Genomic DNA, 9465 nt, shown 5'->3' on the forward strand with positions numbered 1-9465 from the left:
TGCTGAATTCAGGGGAGTCTTCCCTTTCCTGGCTAACCAAAGTGCTGGGGATGGGTTTGCTTTCCAAATGGGAATTTATTACATCTTAAAGGCTGATTAATCCCAGTCCTGGTTTATTGGTTTTTTTTTTTGCTATTTTTTTTTTTCCCCTGGGATAGTCTGAATTCTTCATCTAGGAGAAGGTGTCAATATGATGACAAAACTGGTTTAATTTCCAATCTGTAAAATTTACACAAATCACACAATTCTGCCCTATATTATGCCATACACACATGAACTCCTGACCCAYGGCTCCTGCTACTTAGAGGGAAAGGTTTTTCTACATTTTGGTGGGTTTTTTTGGGAGGCCCAGCTGGGGGATCCTGTACTATTTAAAAGAATACTGGAGGGCTGTTTTAGTGTAAAAGTAAAAACAGATGACACTGTGTGAAAAGGGCTTCTCCCTTGCCAAAACCTCTACAATTTCAAAATTCAGCTATGTATCTTTTAATATTAGTCTGTGATCATTTGTAACATCCAAATGCGTTTCAAGTGGGCTCCAAAACAGACTTTCTAAACMCTCGTGCTTACTCTTGTACTTCTAATCCTCTTATTTGCAGGGTAAAAGGAAGATAATGGTGACTTTCTCTAAAATTGGCTACTTTCAGCAATATACATACTATGACTCTTGCTTTCCTTACAATGCTAATGATGTACATAACAGGTAAAAATACTAATAAAAACAATGGATAATTTGAAGGATTTGATGGGCTCCATGTTCCTTCCAGCTGCAATCTCAATTATTTTGTCTGAGTTGGGCACAATAATGTAAGKAAGCTTTTTTCCAGTGTTTGATCCTCTGTGAAATAATGGAGCCAACCTGCAGCTTTGTACTGACTATCTTAAGCAGCCACGTTTCTTTATGAACATTGACTGTAATGCTAAAAGATATTAAAATTATTTTCAGTTTAAATTACTAGACCTTTAAGAACATTTTTGAGGATGACAAGAAAACCAAACACTCAGAACATCTTACATATATTAATTTTTCTTCTTTGTCACTAAAATGGTCACCAGAGAGCTTCAATTACCTAAAATGTCGGTGCAGATTGGAATGCTCACAGAGAGAAGCAATAAAAAACTCAGTAAAGACATGGTTTTGAAAATGTTATGGTGGACTGTATAAAAAATTCAGAAACTTTGTTTGTTCTGCATGTGTCTAACACAAAGCGCAGTGGAGCCTGTATCTGTGAGAAATGTTTGTCACAAAAAACAAATWCAGACAGGTTATGAAAACCACCTGCATCTGGAGAAATTCAGGCCCAATATCACAACAAGGATTATCACAATGTTCATTTATGACTAGTAGGAAATAATGTAAAGTATTTTTGAGTGATTAATTCTGGCATGACAGAGAAACTGRTCTGTATGAATGCGACTCTGTCTTCTAAGGGAACAGATTCTTTATATTTTAAATATTCCAGGCTGCATATTCTATTTACCACASCAAAATTTACACAGAAAAAGTGTAGATCCAAGAAGAGTCAAACAATGTTTTCAGAAGGTATTAGAGGATSTAATGAAACATCAGTGATGGGGTCAATGGGTTCTTTGTGTAAGACAAAGACTGTAAGACCCATGGTTTCTTCCCAAAATCAAAAGCCAGTAAGTCYAGAACTCCTAGGCTGGATTTAGGATTGCTGTGAGAAGTGGTTTGTCAAATAATGAAGCAGAACTGAAGCCTGAAAATTGACAAGAAGGAATTTTGAACACGCAGGTATGTACAGAGGCTGGATTTGGGGTGGGCTGCTGGATGAAAGAGCTTCAGGGCAAGATTATCTGTTTTGTTTTTTTTCTTTAAACATAAAAATTTGTGACTCCTTTTAAATGAAGAGATGTGTGTGAGCTCAATTAGTTCCCAAGTATTGAGCATTGACTGTGTCAGTAGGAGCAAGAATGTGTTTACATGATAATTAACTAATAGAAACATTAACCAACAGAACCATAAAATAGTACAAAGTTGGGATTTCTAAAGTGGGCTTTGGTCTGAGGATAAGCCAAGAAATTCTGACAGATTTCTTTTTGAAGAAAAATGGSAATTCCACTGGGAAGCTTAAGTTTAGAAACTAATATCCCAACCCTGCAAGAGGTCTGGCAGACTGTCACTCACACAGCAAAGTTYGCTGCCATTCCTTGGACATGTGGCCAACAGCTACACTCACTCACTGTGTTTAGAGCAGAGAAAATGTCCAGAAAGGACAGAGAGAAAAGCCAAATCAAGAATATCCATGCAGCTGTTAATGTGGTGCTCCCCAGGCCTCTGGTCTCACCAGGACGGATTTCCAAGCTGTTCCAAAATACAGATCTGTATTTCTCTGAAGTACTGAACCATTTCCACCAGAGGTCTCTGCCTACTAATAATTCCAGTCTGGCAGGATTATACACTGCAGGGTTCAAGGCAGTGTTAGGCTTTGTCTCTTCACAGGAGTAAGAAATAAAARCAAGATTTCACAAATCCGAGTGCCTGGGAAATCACTGTCCACTTTACAGGACAGAAATATCCATCTGGGACACACACAGCTTCTCAAGAAAGCTTTCCTTACAAAAGTGATTTCAATAAACCTCTTGAGGTTTGCACAGCAGGAGGAGCCTATCTACCAAAACCAACATTCCAATGAATTTAACAATTAAGAGCGCCTCATCAGAGAATTATTAAACTGTAAATAGCACTCTTTTGCATGCAAAACAGATAAGTCCATCTGAAGCAAGGGAAAGAAACTTCTCCTGTMTTCTCAGAGTGTGCTGTGATCCCTAAGTTGAGATCTAACTGCTCAGGGGGAACTCAAGAGACATTTAGCTTTCAGGCTACAATCACTTTGCATCTCATCTGGCTTTAATACAAGTGTACCATCTGCTTATGACAAAATTATTTATTTTYATGCCTACATTTCCCTGTCTTTAATTTTATTTACTAATCTACTTCACTGTATGCACCCAAAAAACGCAAGGTGCTAAAAATAAGGATTAAAGATTTCTRCCCTTAGGTCTGGTCTCTAATTGCTCTGTGCAGCACCTCAATTTACCAAGGAACATTAAGAAGTCTCAAACAGAGGTTCTTTTGAAGCTCAAGCAATATCATCAGGGTGGGGCAAGTTCCCTTCCCTCACCTCAGGAAAGAACCTCACCCTCCTCTCTGCCAAGCCTTTTGCTGCTGTTTTATGGCATCCTTGARACACAGCCAGGCTGGAAATTGTACCAGGATGGACACAAGGTCACACAATTGGATCCAAAACTTGGACTATCCTCCAGGYCAAACACAGCTCCTAGAAAGTTTAAAAATATCTGGAATATCCACCTACTACCACCCCTAGCTGCTTCTTCCATACAGGAACCTCATTCTGCTAACATGACAGCATGAAATTATTTTAAAAACAACAACAACAAAACAGTGTTTYATTTCAAACTGTACCTGTAACTCAGTCCTGGGCCTTCAGAGAGGCTGCAGGGCCAAAACTCTGCAGAGGGAGCGATCTCCTTGCAATGTATGTTCCACTTGAAAATGTTTTCTRTACGCACAATTAAACATTTTAATCTTCATTTGAAATGACCTGAGACTCTGATTCTAAGTTAGGAAAAAGGTTCACTCTTTGCACGTTCATGGAATTTGTGCAATTTTGGCATTTTCTACTTACATCCACGTTAAAGCATAAGAGAAATACATCCAAGAAAGAACTGTGATTTAATATAAAGATAGAAACTATAAATACAAAACGAGAAAGTGGAAATCAGCAATCTTSCTTTCTAGAGAAGCATCACTACTTCATAAGGAACTCTAAATTTCAGAAGTAGGGTGACATTGCTGTTCTGCTCTGCTAAACTATCTTCTGCAGAGATTTCTGGGAGAGTGTGCTCACTTTAGTTTGCAGAATTCTTTGTGGTATTTATAGTAGTGCAAAATTTGTTGATGTAATGTCTTGATGGTGGTCTTCTGCCCAAATCCAACATGTAATTAATGTGATTAAAACCACAACTTTTCAATGAAATTCTGGCATGCTTTTCTAGAAGGACATGCAGACTTCTTGAGTTTGTAGCACATATCAGAGTGCAAATATGTGTGTTTGATTTCCCCTGAGTGCTKTGTGAACAGTTATTATTACTGACCTGGAAATTATTCTACTTTCCYTATTTGACTATTGTTTTTGTCTGGGTTAATGCATCCCTGAAACCAGATGTGCAACACTGGCTATATTTCCATTACTTCACATGATCAAATTTATTTATTATCCTGAAGTTTGAAGCAGTAACGGTTTGTTTGTGCTGCACACTCCATGATCTTGGTCTGGTACAATGACCAACAGGCCTCACAGGACAAAATGCAGGGTGCTGTAAGGAATCCATGTCAATGAGGTATGGGGTATTACTGCTGTGAGCCACTTGAAACAAAAGGAAAGAAAATTTCCATTTTCRTTTTCTAAAGCATGCCTGTATTAAGATTTGACACATATAGGATGTGGCAGAACCAGCAGCACCTCCCCTGTTAAAAGCTGCTCTGACTGCAGCCAGAAGAGAGCAGCAGCACAAACCTGTGCTGAACAGGTCCTGACAGGGCACACTTAGAAAATGGCCAACATTGTTTGAAAACTCACCCTCTCGCTACAATAATAGCCTGACAAAATAAATACCAGTTAATACCAAATGGATTTCTTTCAGTCACACAGAAAGGCAATAGAAGGGATAGTTGACCAAACATTGACTATTGCATCTTAGCTCTAAATTTACACTGCTGTAAAMAAAAGACAAGTAATGGAGGAAGCGATTTGTGGATAGTGAAGATTTTTTAAAAATAATGAATTAATAACTGGGGGAATATAGTGCCATGCAAGAACTACATTTGAAATAATCTTCCAGAGGGACACAAAAAGGATTTTATGGAATTGGATTCTTAAATGTTCTGCAGTATCACARCATACAACCAAGCCTCTGTGTTGCYGTCATAATTTCCTTATGAGGTCAGAAATTACTGCTCTGGGTGTGCAATAAAATGCATCTGCAGATCTTTGCTTAATTTTAAGCAGAAAGTTGAGGAGTTAAGGCTGGAGTTCCGATGCAAAGCAGCTCAGTTACCTGGAGATAGCCTTCCCCTCCTCTGCATGAAGAGCACGTAGCAGACTCATCTCACATCTGCTCAAGGGCACRAGCAAGAGAGCAGAGTGTGTGTAAAGCAGTGTGGGCAGCTCCACGGRAGAACAGGCACTGCTTTTGGGGGGTTTCCAGCTGAACTGCATGGTCTGAATAAGGGGCAAACCTCCAACCCTTTATCATTAAAAGTGTTACAAAGATATGGATAAGAAATTGAGACTAATTTCCAATTGCAGACTGAAAGAGGTTTTTTCATACAGTCATAGCAGAATATAGGAAAAAGAAAGGAGAGTACCATTCCCAAATGCCACAGGGAAAAGAGTAGGAACAGAGAAAGTAAATCTGAGAAAACAAAAATTTTCCTTTTCATTTCAACATGCAGATATTCCTCCATTCCTGCTTCATCTCCCACACACTGGCACGGGCTGTTCATGCCTGCAAAACTTCCAAAATGGGTTCTTCTCCATTCAGTTCCTACTGTTTCCTTCAACCAAGAAAGATCTTCTCCCTTTCTTCCACAAATAATACTCAAGAAGGAACTCCTGATTRAAGATTGTCTCTCTATAGATGGTGGTAACAAAAGTGCACAAATGCCACCTCCATTAGTAACTGTGCTCCTTCCCTTTTGGAAMCACCCTGTGGCTGCTCTCCAAATTACAGTTCCCAGTTTGATTCTCAGCTGCTGCCTTTCTTCATTCTTTGTGCAAGGTAAGACTGAGAAAAAGAAACATGGACCCTGGAGATTTTCATCAAACTCCACAGAAAACAAGAAAAGCCTCGGTGCASCACCTACCCACCCCCCTTGGGAAGGAAGGAGATGAAAGAGCTGAAGGATAAGGATGGCACAGCAGAAGCTCACAGCTACACTGTCCTTCGTGTTCAGTGGGTGAACGTGCTAAAGCAGGGGGGGGCAGAGTGCTGGCAAAGCAAGCTGAGCACATGTTTCACTCAAAGGAGCTTTATGGATATGCTGAGGAAGGCAAAGGGGCTCACAATCTACACACAGGCCATTAGCAAATGGTGAAAGTGCTGCACACTGACTTTGTGAGGAGAGAGAAACCCCATTTTTGTAGATACCATTAGCAAACCCTGCATTGCTTTGATAGAACAGCACCAGGCAATTTGCTATCTTGGGGCTGCTCAGAGCCTGCCTGCAGCTCTGGCTTGCACGTGGCCTCCCTGTGCCCAGGAATGCAGCCCAAGGTTTCTATCATCCCACACAGAGGTGCAGATGTTGGCTCCCCAGAGCAGCAATAACTCTCCTCTCCTCTCCTCTCCCCTCTCTCCTCTCCTCTAAGGGATGTTGTTTTCCCAGCACCTCCTCTGAAGTCACTCTGGCTGCTCCTGGTTCTTCCACATCTCTGTATGCCACACACTCACACGTTTTGTTCTTTTTGAGGAATTTTGGCTGGAGACTGTCGGAATGTCATAAGGCATATCTGTCCAGATTTTGAACTTGCCTAAACTGGCCAAGCTCACTCGGGGTTAGTRTTTTATCTGCACAGGATCTGTTTCATGCTCTCTTACCAGCAAAGRTAACACTGGTACAGTTGTTACACTGGTCATGTAGAAACAGCTGCAAACTACTCATTTACAGAGGAGATGGGAATGTAGAAATGAATAAAAACTGATTTTTTCTTTCATAGTATTGTATTTTGAGCTGTTTCAGTAAGTTAGCAGTTACACAGCACTGTAAGCAGCCACCATGGGCCTGTGCACTCACACATGTCACTGCCAATCCCTGTTGAGACATGATTCCAGTGTTATATGCTCTGTTCTACTGAATTCACTGAAACTGCTCCCRACTCACATTACCATAAATGAGAACAGAATTAGGTCTAACATGAATATGCAGCCCTATGCAATTTTATAATGTATTGATATATATGTGTGCATAAATTACCTATGCATGGAGTGCATATACATACTGTCATTGTTATAAATCAGCAGATTCAAATAAGGTATTTTCCTAGAAAACAGCCTGTATAGTGACTACAGTTTAAAATAATAACTTTGGAATTGAAATGAGAGCTCAGATTGAAATCTTTGCTCAGTTTTACTGCAGTGCAAGTTGTTCAGAACAGAACTTAACAGCARTATATTACTTGCAACTCTAAGATCCTTTCTAAAAGAATTTAGGGTGCYATTGCAGTTCATTGTTGTGACTGAACTAATGTTAGTACTAGCTGTTTGTGAATTCGAATGGATACAAAGAGGGGGTGAGAACAGGATAATTCAGTTCATCCTTGACAGTCACCTCACTGGCTTTAGGCTTCAGTGAGTAGGACAGACTGAGCTTCTGTCCTGAGAAACACTGCTCTGTGGTGGGCGAKGTACAGACAGGGAGTGAATAGGAAATGTGCTACACATCCTAAGAACTCACAGTCTGACTCAAAGAATGAAAAAGGCAGAGCCGGGAGGCTTCTAAAGTACCGAGTTCTCTCCCTCTCATATCATCACTGGACAGGGAATGCTTGAGCTTTGTCTAGTACAGTATGCTCATCCAGGACCGTTTTCCTTTCTTCAAGCAGCCATCAGGCTTTTCCAAAAAGTGGTAACTAATTCCACAGTCCAACCCTGACAGTTTCTCAGACTTGAAACTACTGCAGAGCAGACAGTCTTCAATGACTGTCTCTACCTCAATTTGCAAGAGTGGTAGATGCAGGAGCTAATGATAGCAGCAATATTATGGAAATAACATCATTTGGAAATCCCTGCAGTGAATGAGCAGAAACTACAGAACAAGAAGACTACTGACTGAAGATTTAAAAAGCTAAAGCAACAAATCAGCTCACACTTAAGACATGTTTGGATTGGCCTTAATTTGTTGAAAAAAAAAATTGTAGAATRATGCTGGTATATGGTACTCCTCACAGGCCAAACTAATGGGGGTTTTGATAGAGATTTCGACAAGCACAAGTTTGACAAACTCTTTCAGTGCTGCACTCTGCTTTCAAAGCAATTTCTCTCTTATTAAACACATGCATATGCAGGCAATAATGGACAGCAATTCACAATCAGTTTTACAAGTTTGGGGCAGGAGCTACACAGACRCAATAGAAAGGCTACATGTGCTTCCATGAAGCTTTRAACCTGTGCAGAATTAGACWAAGACAAAGCTCACCAGARAGGGAYTGTCAATTCACTGCGTTACCTTTGMCTCTTTACAGACCACAGGGAACTGAGCTGACAGGGCCACACTTTAACAGGTGAGGTTTCAACAGAGCATTTCCAAGTTAGCAACCTCGTGTGATCCAAGGAATGCCAAAAGAGAAGGGGAGCCAGGGGSTGAGGGGTGAAGGCAAGGGGAAATTAAAAACCAGTCTACCTTCAGAAACACGCTGTGAGGTTATGTAGAAATCTCTCTAACCAGCAATCTGTTCAAGAGTTTTCCAAAAGTTTTCCAAGTCATTCAAAACTGTCTTTATCATACTTAATTCAACTTCAAACCTTGTCAAGCCCTCCCCTCAAATCAGGGGGACTGGAAGTAAATGCTGCTCTGAACAAAACCTTTGATCCACCCCTCATTCTCTCATTGCACTGTCATCCCCTTCCCGGGTCAAACTCTSATTTCAGCTTGGAAGTGAATGCTCACTTGAGGCTGAATGGAATCCTGATGGGCTGTATCTCAGACTCTAAAGGTGCTTTTAGTTTAGCTGCTTTTCTTAAATCTCTGCTTGCTGATTAATTAAAAGTTGCTGTGAACCCCTTTCAAGGAGCACCTGGCACTTTATTTAAAAATCCCTGGATTTTGTCCAAGTAGTTTACCTGTTTTTTAGGCTTCCTATTCAACACAGGGCATAAGACAGGTATTTTCAGAACTTGTTTCTCCACTTTGCCAGGTTTTGCAGTGTATAACTTCAATAAAGATTCATTAGAAACAGCCTCTGGTTTTGCCACAGCTCTTTTCAAAGTACTTAGAAAACTSGGGTTATAAAAACAGATCCCTTCCACTCCATTCAAAATAGATTTCTGCAAACACTCCTGTAAGCACCACTGCTCCAGAGAAACATACATTTGCTCTCACAAACTATTCAAAATACCTGCATTCTGAGAAWTTGGATGCTCAGAGTGGCACCCTGCAGAGTGCATCTGTGCCTTCTCCTTTGGGGTCACAGAAACATGACAGGATCTAGTTTTTGAGACTCTTGCTTTCTAGGGAAGAATAAAAAAGATACAAATAAAAAAAGGAGCAACACACTTGAGTAGCAAGGGTGGGCATGTCCAGGCCCAGTTCAAATCTCAGGGAAAGATCTGAGTCCCCAACTGTTCATACTCACAGATCACAACGTGAACATCTCTGGAGCTGAGCCTCAGCCAGGGGAAGCTGCTTCAGCTTTCCAGACC

The sequence above is a fragment of the Malurus melanocephalus genome, unplaced genomic scaffold (assembly GCF_030028575.1).
Source record: "Malurus melanocephalus ecotype Western Australia unplaced genomic scaffold, MMel_1.1 scaffold_547, whole genome shotgun sequence".
Classification (NCBI taxonomy): Eukaryota; Metazoa; Chordata; class Aves; order Passeriformes; family Maluridae; genus Malurus; species Malurus melanocephalus.